We start from the raw sequence: 16940 nt of genomic DNA, 5'->3' as shown, positions 1-16940 counted from the left end.
TTGGATTGGAGGGAGAGAGCAGCCAGCAGTGTCAATTTCAGCGGCCGGCTGATTATTTCACTGAGAGCAGCTTCTCTCCGGATCAAAGTGAGCCGGCCGCTGAAATTTAATTGGATCCACGATGGGGGTTTTAAATTTATTTAAAAATCTATGCTAGCGCTTCCCATTGAGAGTCTACGGGGGTCTGACCTCTCCCCCCGCCCCCCGTAGACTCACAATGGGAAGCGCTAGCATAGATTTTTAAATAAATTTAAAACCCCCATCGTGGATATCCGCGGCTCGGTTACAACGCGGGTGGGGGTCTTGGACCCCAACACCCGCGTTATAAAGGGGGACTACTGTACTAGTCTGGGAGCTTTGATAACGGTTCCTTTGATGTTCTCGCCGACCCGTTACTCCACAAGTCCGGTGGTGGTGGCGACACTGAGGATCTGGGGACAGTGGAGGAGGTACAAGAAGGTGGAGGGAGCGTCAGTCTGGACCCCGATATATAACAACCACAGATTTGTCCCAGGTAGGATGGATGGTGGGTTCCAGTGCTGGCAGAGGGCAGGCATCAGAAGGACGGGAGATCTGTTCATAGACGGAAGCTTTCCCAGTTTCAAGGCGCTGAGCAGTGTTTTTCAAACTTTTTTTCCAGGGACCCATTTTTACCAACCGGCCAACCTTCACGACCCACCATTTTCTCTTACCTTGTTTGTTGCTGACAAAAATGGAGGAAATGGTTTTGGGTCCCTTTGGCCCCAATGGTCCCTCGAACTTGGGGAAAAAAAAGGCTGCGACCATATTTTAAAATGTGGCCGCCGTGACCCTCCCGACACCCGCCCACAACCCACCCGCGGGTTGCGCCCCCGAGTTTGACAATGCCTGCGCTAGAGGACAAATGTAATCTGCCGCCAAGAAACGCCTTTAAATATCTGCAATTACGAGCCTTCCTGTAAAACCAGGTAGTGGCCTTTCTGACGCTACCGCCACTGAGGATACAAGACAGGGTGATCTCCGGCACCTGGGTGGGAGAGGGAAGGTGTCGAATATCTACCAGGAACTACAGGAGGCAGAGAAAGCCCAGGTGGAAGAGCACACGGGCAGGTGGGAGGAGGGGCTAGGTGAGGAGTTGGAAGCGGGTCTTTGGGACGAGGTCCTGGGCAGGGTTAATTCCTCCTCACCATGTGCCAGGCTCAGTCTAATTCAATTTAAGATGGTCCACCGGGCACACATGACTGCAACAAGAATGAGAAAGATTTTTGGGGTAGAAGAGTTGTATGAGGTGCAAGGGCAGCCCTGCAAACCATGTCCATATGTTTTGGGCATGCCCGGAGCTTAGAGAGTTCTGGCAAGAGGTCGCAAGGGCAATGACCAAGGCGCTTAACACACAGGTGGTGCCGAGTCCAGAGATAGCGATCTTTGGAGTGTCAGAAGACCTGGGAGTACAGGGGGCGAAAGAGGCCGACGTCTTGGCCTTTGCCTCCCTAGTAGCCCGGAGACCGATTTTATTAATGTAGAGGGACTCGAAGCCCCCCCCCCCCCCCCCCCCCCCCCCCCCCCCCCGCCGAGTGTAGAGACTTATGTTGGTGACATGGCTGGGTTTCTCAGCCTCGAGAAAATAAAGTTTGCCTTAACAGGGTCTACGCTACGGATCTCTCGGGAGGTGGCAGCCATTCATCGACTTTCTTGGGGAAAATTAAAATGCAAGCAGCAGCAGCAATCCGGGGTGGGGGCAGGTGCTTCATTGGGATGGTGTGGAAAGACGGAGTCGTGTGGGGTAATGTCTATTTAATTGTTATTGTATATTCTCTTTTTGCACTATGTTAATGTTCACTCTAGTTTGTTTTGTTATTATTGTTACTACTGTTTTATTATGAAAAATTCTGCAAAACCTTAATAAAAATACTTTTTTTAAAAACAAAGAACAGGAGTAGGGCGGCACGGTGGTGCATTGCCTCACAGCGCCGAGGACCCGGGTTTGATCCCAGCCCCGGGTCACTGTCCGTGTGGAGTTTGCACATTCTCCCTTCGTCTGTGTGTGTTTCACCCCCACAACCCAAAGATGTGTAGGGCAGGTAGATTAGCCATGCTAAATTGCTCTTTAATTGGAATTTTTTTTTTTTTAAATCAGCAAATTTCAATTTGCTGGTTTGGGGCTTCAGCTGCAAAGACACGGGAAGAATTTTTATCCTAAAGAAATGTTATCACAGAATTTACAGTGCAGAAGGAGGCCATTCGGCCCATCGAGTCTGCACCGGTTCTTGGAAAGAGCACCTTACCCAAGGTCAACACCTCCACCCTATCCCCATAACCCCACCCAACACTAAAGGCAATTTTGGACGCTAAGGGCAATTTAGCATGGCCAATCCACCTAACCAGCACATCTTTGGACTGTGGGAGGAAACTGGAGCACCCGGAGGAAACCCACGCACACACAGCGAGGATGTGCAGACAGTGACCCAAGCCGGAATCGAACCTGGGACCCTGGAGCTGTGAAGCAATTGTGCTATCCACAATGCTACCATGCTGCCCATTATCCTAAAGTACACTGCACAAGAACAAAACTGGCACCAGTCTTAAAAATGTCCATCCTGAATTTATAATGCAGTTTCTGAAGAACTCTGGAATTCTAAAAGTAACAATTGCCACTGTGCACACTTCTCTGGCCTGCAACCTTGACCCACTTAAATTTTGCCTTTAAGCCAGGCCACAAGCAGCAATACGTCAGCTTTACTTTTCCTGCACCAAAGACATCCACTCCAGCACAAAGTTCAGATCGTAAATGCTTTATCAAAAAAAACACAAATCATTTATAAATGCCACTTTTTTGCATTTTCTTCTCCCAGAAATACCAGTCAAAATTAAAAACTGCTAATGAGTAGCCCCATTCTAAGCACTACATTTAATTATCTAATTCTTCAATAATCTTTCACTTGTATGACTTTTAAAGAAGCCTTTAGCTTCCATTTCTAAGAAAATCCTTGATGACAGCAGTGTTACAAACGTATGCTTTATAGGATTATGATTTTTTTGACTGTCTCTCTCGGGTGGAATGAAGAGGATCATATGACCTGCTCTAAATTCCACCCGACAAGAAGCTTGGGTGGATTGGCTGTTATATGTTAAACGGGTGGCAGGTTGTTTTGCGGGGAAGAAGGTGCAAGACAATAGCAAATGCCTCCAAGGGAGTTGTTAGGAATGTCAGGTTTTATAAATGTTCATATTTTAATTGTCTTAGTTGGCGGGGTTGGGAAAGAGGAGGATAGATAATTATCATTTCAACCTGGATCCATAGCAAGCATTGTAGTATTGAGTTACGCAGTGTTTCTAAGATGTTCCCGACACTCTGAGACAAGGCAGTCCTGCAAGAATCTGAGAGTGCAAAAGGAAGATTGATAGATGTAGCCAGTCCTGCACCTGGAGTCTAGAAAATGCTGCCTTTATTAAGTACCACACAAAGGTGGGTGGGAGCTCATCACAGATTGAAAAGGCCTAGTTTGTGAAGACTTAAAAAAGGTGATTGGAAGATCAGGACAGCATAACCCTCACTGTGAAAGTCAGCCCTGCAATCTGAGGTATCCATGCTGGGAAAGGAAGCAGGTCATTGGGAGCAGAAAATAGCTTTCGACTGGTTACGGGAGAATAAATAAAACTTCAGAGTAAAGTATAAGCATGATGGGGAAATTCTAGTGCTTTACACGTTAAGTGGGTGAACCCACAAAACAAAAACACAATACTGGACAATCTCAGCAGGCCTGACGGCATCGCTGAAGAGAAAAGGGAAATAACATTTCGAACCTGGATGACTCTGTCGAAGCTAGAGAGAACTGGAAATGGGGTCAGATTTATACAGTAGTGGGGGGAGGGGGAGAGCAGTATGGCTGGATAGGGGGCCAGCGATAGGTGGAGATAGACAAAGATGTCAATGACAGAAAATAAAAGGAATGTAAATGGGGTGAAGAAGGCCAAGAAGGGTGCTGACAGTGGCACATCAAGAGATTAAAATGTGCGAATGGCAGAACAAAGAAGGTGAGCATTGTGTAATGGCCAACTAGGAGCAGTTGGCCCAAGTTTTGGGGGGGGAAGAAGAGACAAATGATGAAGGGAAAAATGTGCATCTCCAGAACCAAAATTACGGAAGGGTTTTTTACACAATCTTTTCCCCCAATTAAGGGGTAATTTAGCATGGCAAATCCATCTACACTGCACATCTTTGAGCTGTGGGGTGTGAGACCCATGCAGACAAGGAGAAAATGTGCAAACTCCACACAGACAGTGACCCGGGGCTGGGATCGAACCTGGGTCCTCAGTGCCGTGAGGCAGCAGTGCAACCACTGTGCCACTGTGATGCCTCTTTGAACCAAATTAAGCATATCAGGCCCAAATACCAAACTAGGATTTTTGCCCCGCACTGCCCCGGTATCATTTGCAAGCTTCACAATACAGAACAACATTTTTTTTATCATTTCTACAGAATGGAAAAAAGCTCAAAAGCAAGACCATTATTAATGTTTTCAACATCCATTGGTTCAAACAAAATATCGTAAGATTGGAAAATTTCTCTCCAGCTTTCACAAAGGGTCATCCAGACTTGAAATGTTAGCTCCCTATTCGCCCTATAGATGTTGTCAGACCTGCTGAGATTGTCCAGTATTTTTGCTTTTTGTTTCAGATTCCAGCATCCGCAGTAATTTTCTTTAACCCTTTCTTTCAGTTGCCACCAAAAGAGATAAAGTCGCCTTTTAAAAAAAACTTCTAGTCAATGTTTTATTTTTGTTTGTCGCAGTAAAAGTCTGAAAACTTGAAACTTTGTGTGATTCCTCCAGTAAATTACCGGAAATTCAAGTATCTTCTAAAAACGTCATCAGTCTCAAAGGGGATTGTAACAACGATAAATATGGTCCTTCACCGTCTTCAACCAGCCCACCCGACAACACTAGTCAGATTCAGGATGATTGATAATCACTGTCCCATTCTAATAAGTGCTCACTTCTTAAATCTCCTGAATTTGAGTTAGATAACGCAACTAACAGCAAAGGTACAATAATTGCAAATTGTATTTCCATAGGTGCGGTATATATGTTGAAGCTTTTGTCATTTATCTACATAATGAAAATGTAACTGTGCTAGGAGTGAAGACGGAATATTCAGGAGTTTTTATCTCCCTTGAGCCTGAAGACTTCCTTTAAACTCAGCAGGACAACAAACAGAAATACTGGCTGCAATGTATCAAAATGACTCGAGCAGCATTGTATGGTTAACTTATCAAGTTAAATCCCAACATCTGATCATTTACTCTTACATCTATTGTCGGCCAAAAGTTTCAGTTTCACTTCAGTCCGTTCATTAGAATACTGAAAAGGATAATCTCAAAATTTCTCATCATTTCTACAATATAATTATGTACTTGGGAGTCATTAAATAAGGAATTATGGCTTCTCCATGTGAGTGAGGATAGGGAGAGAGACAAAGTACAGATTGTTTAAGATCAACTTTATTTCCAAAATGACCGCAAACTGAAAAGGCTGGCACAGTTCACAAATAGATTCTTTTGTTTCTGTCCCCCGAAACTCATTCTGCACAATATGCCTTCCACAATTTCTTTAGAAAAATAGCAACTCAGTTGCTTATCTCCTATCTTTCGTGATTCAGGTAGAAGGTGGTCAAATTAGAGGTGAATCTGCACAGTCCATTTGTTCATCAGCATTAAATAAATCAACCACCTGCAAACCCAGTTATATAAAACAAAACACTATTCTCTTGAAAATTACAAATTATCAGTTACTGCAGAGATCAATCCATCAGCCTGGAGTCAGCAGTAATCATGGCTACTAAAGATTGTAGTCCAAATCAAAAGTATACATTGGATTAATGCAAATGTTTTAGGTTGTTCCTTAGTGAACGGATTATCACTTTTAGCATAATCCAGTTAGAGAGGTACCGCAGAGGTCTCAGCTCAACTCAATCAACAGCTCTTCAACCATGTTAAAAGGTTCAAGTCCCATAAAAAGAATTAGAGCTTATAACTGGAGGTTTTTTTTCTCTTTTAAATAAATTTAGAGTGCCCAATTCATTTTTTCCAATTAAGGGGCAATTTAGTGTGGCCAATCCACCTAGCCTGCACATCTTTGGGTTGTGGGGGCGAAACCCATGCAAACACGGGGAGAATGTGCAAACTCCACACGGACAGTGACCCAGAGCCGGGATTGAACCTGGGACCTCGGCGCCGTGAAGCAGCAGTGCTAACCACTTATAATTGCAGTTATGACACTGTATAGAATTATCAAAAGCATCGTAGCTCAGATGAGACAAACGAAGACCTGTTCCATTCCACTCCATTGCTGATGTTGAATCCTGCTGCAACAAAATTGGCTTCCCAGATAACAGTCGCGGCATTTCAAAGTAATTCAATGCACACAAAGCAATTTGATGGAAAAACGGGCACTGTATCAATTATTTCTTTCAGATATAACGCGTGCAGGTTGCACACAAGTTGGCCCCTTCCTTTCTGTGAGAATGCAGCCATGCAAACACACTACCAAAGAAAATGGAGGTTGATCAGTGGCTAAGATAAACTCACCCTAGCAGAATCATGTCTGAAGAATACATAAGCAGCTATAGAAACACTGGGATTCTTTAATGAGCTGAAGGGCAAGAAGAGAAGGATTATAGGTGTTCCTGGCTGGATGAGCTATGATGGACAGAATCACCTTCCTCAGATGTTTCTATGATGTAAATTTGACACACCTGCACATTAATTAGCAAATCTGAAATGTGAATTCACTGTTCTTTTCTCGTGTTAAGGTTTTTGGCTGAAGTATATATGACGCAGGTAATCATTAATGATCTAGGTTTTTTTTCCATGTCGCTTCATAGAAATGCTCGATTTCCAACGGGAAAGTAGAAAAGGATTCTTGTCTATCAAAGACATTTTTTAATTTATTGGTTACGGAACCTTCAGTTACATAAACAAACTGAATTCTCAATGCAGTTCATCTTAAACCAGTGCGTGCACAGAGGTATAAAACAAACAGGGGCCATAATTACTAAACATTATATGTCCGGAAACTAAATTTGCACGAGAACTACAAAGGAACACTTGTGCAAAGTTTCTGCTTAACAAAACTCAGGGATCACTTAATTAAAGCCAGCCGAAGTATTACATCAAATAAAATGTAACAAAATATGGTGAACAGCATTACTTTGTGTTTTCTATTTCATGTGCGTTTCCAGAACCAAATTAAGTTTTTGTTCACAATTGTTTTCCCAATTAAGAGGCAATTTAGCTTGGCCAATCCACCTACCCTGTACATCTTTGGATTGTGGGGGGGGGGTAAAGCCCACGCAGACAAGGGGGGAATGCGCAATCTCCACACGGACAGTGACCCGGGCGGGATCGAACCCAGGTCCTTAGCGCCATGAGACAGCAGTGCTAAACACTGTGCCACCGTACCGCCTCTTAGAAGTAAATTAAGTACATCAGGCCCATAGACCAAACGACTGAACAACTATGATTTCCTGCCCCCCACTCCCCGGTATCATTTGCAAGCTTCACAATACACAAAACATTTTATTATAATTGCTACAGAATGGAAAAAAGCTCAAAAGCAAGACCATTACTTCTTTGTTTTCAATTTTCATTGGTCCAGAGAAAATAATGTGAAATTGGAAAATTTTTAGTTTTGTACAAGTTTACATTCATTTTCTGTTGATAGATTAGTTGGCTCCTGTTTTTATAGATTAGATGCAAATTGGTAATTACCTGTAATGTGTCTTATTAGCTCTGGACATCAGATTCAGCATCTTATTGTATAAACTCTCGACCTTGTAGAGAATATGATATCCTAACATGAGGGATTCAGAAACATGGAGTCCCAATACATTTGATGTAAACCAACAGAGTTCCTCTTTTCAAAATGTCATAAAACAGATTCAGGCACCAGAGGCATTAGTCTCACATCAATAGAATAGTAATAAAATCAATTATCAGGAGTAAACTTGAGGATTACCTGCTTGACAATAACTTAGTGAACAACAGCCAACATCCATTTGGAAAGGAACACTGTAGGAGTCGGTCTTCAAACTTGCTCCGCCATTCAATTAGATCACGGCTAATCATCCACCTCAGTGTCACTTTCTTACGTAAATATGCAAATATTATCTAGAAATCTATCGGCCAAAAACTACATACTTCATTCTTCTATTTCCATACAATTAATGGGAGCAACCCCATATCCAATGGCCTTCCCAGCAAGTGGTCACGCTGGCGCTGATTAATCCTCCTTTTGAAAAAAGTGAACCTGGCAGATGGGTTGCTGCGGGGAGCCGAGGAGGTTAGCAGCCATCTTCGCTCACAGGCAATGAGCCCGGGGGCACTGGGCATGCTGCTCGTGTGCTCTGGGGGATGGGGGTAGGAAATAAACCATGCACTGGTCCTCCATGCCAACCCCATGCGGTCCCATTCCTGGGGCAACCCTAGTCCCTGCCTGTTTGCCCAACGATCACCCATAAGCTCCACTGACCATGGAGGCCTCTGGCCTTGCTGCTGAAGGCTATTGCTCAGAGGGAAGAGGTTAAGTGAGCATTTCACACATCACAAGTGGACCCCCGTGAGCGGACGTGCCATTATAACGTGTAGGGCTCATTGCCTAGCCTCCCAATCACACCTTGATGCAGACACTGTGCTTGAACACTGTGGGAGGCAGTACCAGAGACGCAGCAGCCAACCTTGATCACCAAGGAGATGGGACCCAGCCCTGGGCACATGTGCGTGGCCAGATGTGCATGGGTAGGGCGTGTCCGGTGGGGGTAATGGGGCATGGAATCAATGGTCGGCTCGCATCACGGAACAAAGAGCCAGACACGCCATACTGGTTGTGGTGAGGATATTTTAATGTTCCTCGTGCAAGTGTACAGCACTGCCCCACTCTCCCAATGGTGCCACCCCACTATCCGCACTCTCACTCCCTCCCCCCAGAAAATGGCCCCCTTCCCTTCCAACACACACTCCACTCCTTATGCCCCACCTGCACACCACTAGTGCCCTCTCACGGATTATCAGTGTGCTTGGCCTTCCTCGCTCTACTGCTACGTTTAGGTGTATCGCTAGGATGTACATCAGAGGTGGAGGCAGCTAGCTACTTACCATGTGCCCCAGAAGCCTGTCCACTAACATTGCCCACCGATGTATGTGTCTCTGCGCTGTTGGAGGGTGGGGATGACAGCTGTGGCACATCGATTGTGGCATCCTTGGAGCTCTCCTCTTCAGGTGGTCTCCTGGGAGGTGAGGGGAGTGGGTGGCGAATGAACATGTAGTCAGTGGGAGGGATGGGTCAGTCTGTATGGCATAACTCATGTTGGCCAGGTTCTCCAGGTGGATCCTCCACTCTGCGGAGTGCGCCAACGTCCGCATTGGTGACCGCTCAGTCCTCGGCCACCCGTTACCTCCAGGTCAAGTTCCTCAAAGGTAGTGAGGATTCTTATGCCAGCACCCCTCTGCCAGTCTGGGCCGCTCCCGATGGTTGTTAGGCAGCTTCTCCTGCAGAGACAGGGAGGCATCGTCAACCACAGGTGTGGTTTACATTGGTGGTGGTGGTTTGTGGCCCTGGCGAATTGGCTGGGGAGCCTTCATTCGCTGAGTGAAGCCTGTGGGCCTCGTTAAGTGAGCCAATTAACATTGTATTACGTTGCTGGCCTCGCCAGGCAGCTCGCAGTAGTTCATGATTGCTACCGCACTTAGCAATCTTTCCGGAGAATCACACACTACACTTTTAAAAAAAAAAGCGCTTTCTTACTGCACAAGGGTGCCATTTTTCTTTTACCGTATCAGCCAACCTGCTGCCTAAGTAAGCTGATCAAAATTGTGCTGTGGGCCTTTATCCATTAGGAACTGGATTGAAACTACAGAAAGATTTCACACAGGACTGCTACACCCAACAATGCAGAATTTAATCAACCTGGTTCAGATTTAAACTTAGCACAGCAGGTACAAGCAGTGCACATTCCATCGCCTCATATGTTTTAAAACTCTCTTCCCATCAGAGGTTTGTCTTGGGAATCGCTGGATGAAGGAAAGACCAAGGTCCATCCAGTTCTCCATCTCCCATCCTTATAGCTACACAAGAGGATAACGATTCAGTCCTCGACTAATCACAGCAATTAATCACCTAAATTAGTCTATCACAAAACCAAATACAAGGCAAGTAAAATCCAGGGGTGGAAAGATTTGGGAACCATAGGTCCAAATTGACCTGCTCGCCCAAGAATGCGGCACTTCACTCCTATGCCATGGCTCAAATTATTCAACTACAATATTGCAAAAGACATTTTTCTGAGAGAAATCTTTCCAATTTATAAATGAATGAATGAATACTGCCTGCTTCTGCTGCCCACCTATGATGTATGCTCTATAAACCGACCACTTGCTCAATTAAATAATGTTCTGCAGATTTGTTTTGAATTTATCCCTCAAATATTGAGTCCGCTGGTTCTACTATTGTCGATGTGAAACAGTTCGCCTTGGCATACATCAATCCTTCCCAAACCATTTCCCACTGTGATTATGAGGCTTGAAAATTGCTGTGACTCCAGATGGTGATAGTTCAGGGGGTGGTGGGGGGAGGAGCGGGAGTTTAAAGTGTTTTTTAGAACTATTTCTTCACAGTTCTTTCTGGAGCAGGATTCAGGCCTCACAGGTCAGCCGGTTATGCACTCCCACGATTGAAAATAAAACTGTAGGTAGGATTTAAAGGGGCCTCGGAGCGGCTACGTGCAGATTGAGTGTTACGGCAGCCATTGCTGCCTCGAAACTCACAATCCCGAAATCCTGGGTCGCAATCCAGTTTAGGAAGCCCTGGTTTACATTATCTAGTCCCTACAGAATTCAAACAACAGCAATTGTATCACATGTCCTGCCCACCCTCAACCTCTGCTTTGTTTTGCAGTGAGAACATACTTAATTTACATAATTGTTCCTCATAATTCAATTCCTCAGTTGCTCCTTAGGGTTCTTTCAAGAATTAAAATATCCCCTTTGTAATATGACAAGCAGACGTGTACATCGTATTCCAAGTCCAACCACATCCACGATCCATTTCAACTCAATATTGAATATTTAACCTATTTCAACAATTGAATCACAAAACTCACTACCACTGATCACTGCCCCCCTGAATTTGCTTATTTTCCATTTAAATAAAGTCCTGTCCTCGATTTTTTTTTGTTACCTTGGGAAGCACTTGAATTTCACATACCTGTCCAATTCTGAAGAATATTCAAATCACCCCATTGCTTATCTTGTTCTAAACAGTCGTTTCCTCACGTTATTGCCCATGACTGTGTAACTGATCTCTTGTTAAGCATTATAATTATTTTACATCAACATACAGCTCTTCTCCATCTTTAGCAACAACCTACCTGGTGATTAGATGGAATAGTAAAGTTACAAAAAAATTTATAGAACCATTATCATCTGGTATACGGGTAAGAAAATATTATAGTATTAAAACATGACATAACCCTTAAATCAGTACTCAAGTGGTTAGCACTGCTGCCTATGGTGCCGAGGACCTGAGTTCAATCCCGGCCCCAGGTCACTGTCTGTGTGGAGTTTGCACATTCTCCCAGTGTTTGCGTGGGTCTCATTCCACAACCCAAAGATATGCAGGGTAAGTGGATTGGCCATGCCAAATTGGAAAAAAATAATTGGGTATTCTAATTTTATTTTTAAAACATGGGATGAGAGATATTCATTTTACATTTACTTATCTTCCTTTCAATAAAATGCATTTACATTTAGTTATTCCTCCTGAACACAACTGTGGTATTATTTTGTCACAGTTTCAAAGTTCCAAAAGGTTTCGACTCCCATCACACCCAAATTAGGATGTGCAATTCAATATTGGAATGAGATTGCTCGTGCTTCACTTCTCACAATTTTCTTCAGCCCCCAGCTTTCTGAATCTATGCTTGAATTGAGCTGTGAGTCGCAGGATACAAAGCTACTCTTCCTATCAACTGTATATGAAATGAGCTTGGATGGCTTCAACCCAGTTCCTATTGGATGCAAGCCCACAGGATAAACTGTCCCAAATTCAGCAAAAATTGGCAGTGTTTCTTAAAAACCACAAAGATGGCTTGTGTGGGAAATTTTGCAGTGGTATCGTAGAATGCGCTTTTTGAAGTTAGGGATAAAGCCCATTGTTGGCAGAATGAAGTGAGTCTTACCCTGCATCGATTTTGTGTTACACAAGCTTATGTTTGTTGGCAACACTCAACACCAATAATCCACAAATGTTACATTTCTCAATTTACTCTTCTTTCAGGAACACAAAATCCATCCAAATTTTAGGGTGAGAAAGTGTGTTTAAATGGTTCAAGAGCATTGCAGGAAAATAACTCACCAATGCTCAAGCAAATTAGGGTATGTCAGCTTTGCAACGTCACAGGAAAAGAAAATCAAAATTGTGATCAGTTTTCTACAATTCTCAGAAGGATGGTATCATAAAATTCTACCACTGGGCGGCAACAGCCGAGCGAGTAAGGGGGATGGATACAGGAGCCAGAGGCCGAGTGGGTGCGCGCAGAGGAGGCCTCCTGCGTGGGGACCTCCCTCCGGGCCCTCGCCACGGCAGCACTCCCATCCCCACCCAAAAAACACTCCAGCAGCCCGGTGGTGATAGCCACCCTCCAATCCTGGAACCAACTGCGGCAGCAATTTCGCCTGACCAAAATGTCTGACAAAGCTCCCATCTGCAACAACCATAGGTTCACACCAGCACTGACTGATGCCACCTTCAAAAGGTGGAGGCAGGACGGAGGGACACTGACAGTCAGGGACCTATACACGGACGGCAGGATCGCAACACTGGACGAACTGACAGAGAAATTTCAGCTAGCTGGGGGGAACGAGCTACGGTACCTGCAGCTCAAAAACTTCTTACGAAAGGAGACAAGGACGTACCCACAACCGCCACGACAGACACTACTGGAAGACCTACTGGACGCAAGTATCCAGATAAAGGGAACTATAGTGACATGTACGACCGACTGACAGAAAGGGCCGACACCGTACTGGACGCAACAAGAAAGAAATGGGAGGAGGACCTGGGGATTGAGATAGGATGGGGACTCTGGAGCGAAGCACTGCATAGGGTCAACTCCACCTCCACGTGCGCAAGGCTCAGCCTGACGCAGCTAAAAGTGGTACATAGAGCCCACCTAACAAGAACCCGTATGAGAAGGTTCTTCCCGGAGGTGGAGGATAGATGTGAACGATGCCAATTAGGCCCGACCAACCACACCCACATATTCTGGTCTTGCCCCAGACTGGTGGAGTACTGGACAGCCTTCTTCGAGGCCATGTCCAAAGTGGTGGGAGCGAGGGTGGAGCCATGCCCGAAAGTGGCGGACTTCGGGGTCTCGGACCAGCCAGATCTATTCCTGGGGAGGAAGGCAGACGCCCTTGCCTTTGCCTCCCTGATCGCCCGCCGTAGAATCCTGTTTGGCTGGCGGTCAGCAGCACCACCCAGAGCTGCAGACTGGCTGTCCGACCTCTGGGAATCTCTCCAAATGGAGAAAATCAAATTCTCCATCAGAGGGTCGGACGACGGCTTCCACAGAACGTGGGAGCCATTCACGCGACTGTTCCAGGACCTGTTTGTGGCCAACGAACAAGAGGAAGAATAGCCAGGTAGCCAAGAATCAGGGGAACTTAGTCAAGAATCAGGTGAGGGTAGCCAAGGCATGAAAGGGGAGGGGGGGGGGGGGGCTAAACCTGAAGAAAGAAAGGCGAACCGGGGGAGAAGAGGGGGGAGACAGCTGAACTTGAGGAGGGAGGGGCGAATCGTGGAGGGAAGGGGGACAGGAGAGGAGAACCAGCGGGATGGGGCGGCGGGGGGCAGGGAAACAGGAGCCGGAAGGAAGGCACAGGGTGCCAAAACGTGCATGACATCTCCAGGAGCGGGGAACGAGGAGGTTGGGGATGGAGGACAGAAGGAGCAGCGGAGGACGGCGGCGAGAACCGTCCGGGAGAGGCGGGCGACAGCGGCACGCGACCCGGCCAGGCATCGCACACTGTGGTTATCTCCCCGGCATTTGACACTGAGTCACAAGATATGTTAAGTGACCAAAGAGGTCAGCTTTAAGGAGCATCTTCAAGAGGAAAGAGGGGTGAAGAGTTAGAGAGGTTTTGGGAGGTAATCTCAGGGCTTAGGGTCTACGCAGCTGAAAGTGGTGGAGTGATTAAAATCTGCATTCTCAAGAGCCAGATTTGGAGAAAAGCAGATATCCCAAGAGGGCTGTGAAGCTGGACGAGGTTACAAGAGATGGGGAAGGACAAGGCCATGAGAAATTTTAAAATCAAGGCGTTGCTTCACCAGGAGACAATGTAGCTGAGCGGTGGATGCAATGTACTTGGTGGGAGTAAGGACAAAGGCAGCAGTGCTTTGGATGACCTTGAGCTTACGGAGGATAGAACGTGGTAGGCATTTGGAGTACATTATAATAGTCAAACAGGATTTCAGCAGCTGAGGCTTGACAAAGTTAGGAAGGTAGAATCAGACAGTCAATGATACTGCAATTAGGTGTTTAAAAGATTTTCTCTGTATCAAATATAAGACCAAGTTTGCAAACTACCTGGTTCAGCCTCTGACAGATGCCAGGAGACAGACAGAACTGGTTAAGGAAGAGTTTGTGGTAGGGACTGAACTCGATGGCTTTTGTCTTCTCAATTTAATTGGACCAAATTTCTGCTCATCCAGTAGTGGATGTCAGACAAGCAGAGTCTGATAACTTAGCAACGGTGGAGGAGTCAAGAGTGGTGTAGGGAGGTAGGGCTGGGTGTCATCAGTGTATATGTGAACCTGATGTACCACTGTAGGGCATCATGCGAATTAGAAAGCGGTCAGCCAAGGATACATCCTTGGAGTCATCTGAGGCACTTATGCAGGCATGGGAAGGGAGCCACCGCACGTTATTCTTTAGCTAAGAGTAGCTAGCACTGGAATCAGGCGAATGCAGTCCCATCAAAATGAAAGATAATTATAAAGGCACGGGGAGAATGGTGTGATCAACCTAGTCAATGGTTGCAAACAGATGGAGAAGCACCAGGACGGATGATTTACCTTTGTCACAGTCACACAGGAGGTAATTTATAACTTTTATAAGAGCAGTTTTGGTATTGTGGCTGGTGCCTATACAATATATTAGTGAATTAAGTCTTATATAAAAGTTTCAAACTCAAGCATGTCACTATTCAAGACAGCCAAAGGTCACATGCTTCAAGAAGAAAGTACTGAAAATCAGAGGTCCTGTCACCTGGTACACACCATTGACAGTTTCCTAGGGACAGGTCTTTTTGCTTCACATGTTCACTGATGAGGAAGTGTTTGGTACAGGGAGACTGTAGAGAAGGATAGAAGATAAAATAAAACAAATTAATCACTTTAAAATTGAGGTACTGAATGGTGTCAAAATATAAATACAATATTTTCCAGGACCTATCAGTGCCAATGATTTGGCGTGTGAAATAAATTTTCCAGGCACCATCGCCATAGTCCCTTCATGCATAAAACAAGGACAACATTCTTCTTCATCACTATGCAGTAGTCAAGCTTGACGTTTTTCACTGTCCTGGCCAGGAGCAGGATTTGCTGAACAAGAAAGATTCGGAACAAAAATTTAAATCACCTGACTCTATATAGCTACACAAATTCTTTAACAGAATGTGGTCTCTATTCATAAACATTAATGGGTCTCCAGAAAGTTCCCACAAGACATGCTTTGCATTGTGGGAACTTTGCTGAATACCATGAAGACACTAGTCACTTAAAAGTTCTACAGAAAACTGATCCAATTCACAAAAAGTTTTAACAACTAAACCACGCACTGATGGTGATTTAAAGCCACAAAGCAGTGCAATTTGCTTTAAAATACGACATGTTAATTATTTGAATAAAACACTATTTTTGGAATGTGAAGTTATTGTCTCATTTAATGGATGTATATATGACCTGAGGCCCACAATACATTTTAAATATTTTGTTTTTGTGGAGAGTCCCATTGCAGAGATGTTACAAAATAAAACAGACAGCTACAAAAATCAAATAATATTTTGCACCATTTTAATTACATTAACGAAATAAACCATGGTGGCCAGTTATTTCACCATGTTGAATCCAGACAGTATTGGAAATTGCTATAAAATGTTGTATTGGATTAAATGTGAATTTGCATGTTCAAGTAAAGATGACTAAAATGATAAAAGATGCATGTCAGAACTCAGTTAAATGTCAGCAGCAGCCTTTTGCAGTTGCAAACTTGTCCTGTATGAATAAAGTGCTGTTCAGAAGAGTCACTGAAAATTTGCAGCAAAATACACTTGAAAAGACCACTTAAAATGAATTATTGCAGAGGCAGTTTTATTTATTATAAAAGGCCCCTTCAGTCTTGCCTTTCACTAATTAAACTCTAATTTTCAATTAAGTTCACTTGAGGAACCCTGGAATTAAACTGTACTGCAAGATAAATTGCCATCTGAAATGTGGGTAAATGATTAGCTTATCTTTCAAATGTATACCCCTCCCCACGTTTCGATTTAGTAAATGCGCATAAACAAGCTTTTTGTTTACTTCCCAGTCCATAATGTCAGATTTGATTTCAGTCAAGACAGTATAATGTTTATTCAGTGTTTATAACATTGGAAAAAATACACAGAACTGGTAAACAAACTGTTATTACAGTGCCAGTGAGGAAGAGGAGATATGTGGCACAGTTCTCATTTTCAGATTCAAGTTCTTGCCAACCACAGTATTTCCACTGTTCAACTGGGTCAGGTCACTGTCTGAACTTTCTCTCCAAACTCAAGAACATGTACTCTGTTCGCAGTTTTATCTTTTTTTTTTAATTTAGATTTCCCAATTATTTTTTCCAATTAAGGGGCAATTTAGCATGTCCAA

The 16940-nt window shown here is 44.4% G+C and overlaps 1 protein-coding gene across 5 annotated transcripts in view; it reads right to left on the bottom strand.

The window, feature by feature from the left end:
* Positions 1 to 16940, bottom strand: part of sema4d (sema domain, immunoglobulin domain (Ig), transmembrane domain (TM) and short cytoplasmic domain, (semaphorin) 4D) — a 277830-nt gene that overhangs the window by 245965 nt on the left and 14925 nt on the right. The window contains exon 2 of one of the 5 annotated variants that reach the window (XM_038804752.1): positions 15312 to 15385. The exons of 3 other annotated variants lie outside the window; for them this stretch is intronic. The gene's annotated coding sequence lies outside the window, so the exon portion shown is untranslated. Of the gene's footprint in view, positions 1 to 15311; positions 15386 to 16940 lie in introns of those variants that run through there. One more of the 5 variants, XM_038804756.1, reaches the window with a different exon arrangement.

Source organism: Scyliorhinus canicula, chromosome 8, assembly GCF_902713615.1.
Source record: "Scyliorhinus canicula chromosome 8, sScyCan1.1, whole genome shotgun sequence".
Taxonomy (NCBI): domain Eukaryota; kingdom Metazoa; phylum Chordata; class Chondrichthyes; order Carcharhiniformes; family Scyliorhinidae; genus Scyliorhinus; species Scyliorhinus canicula.
Note: the sequence above shows the minus strand (reverse complement) of the source record. Positions and strands in the feature narration are given on the sequence as shown.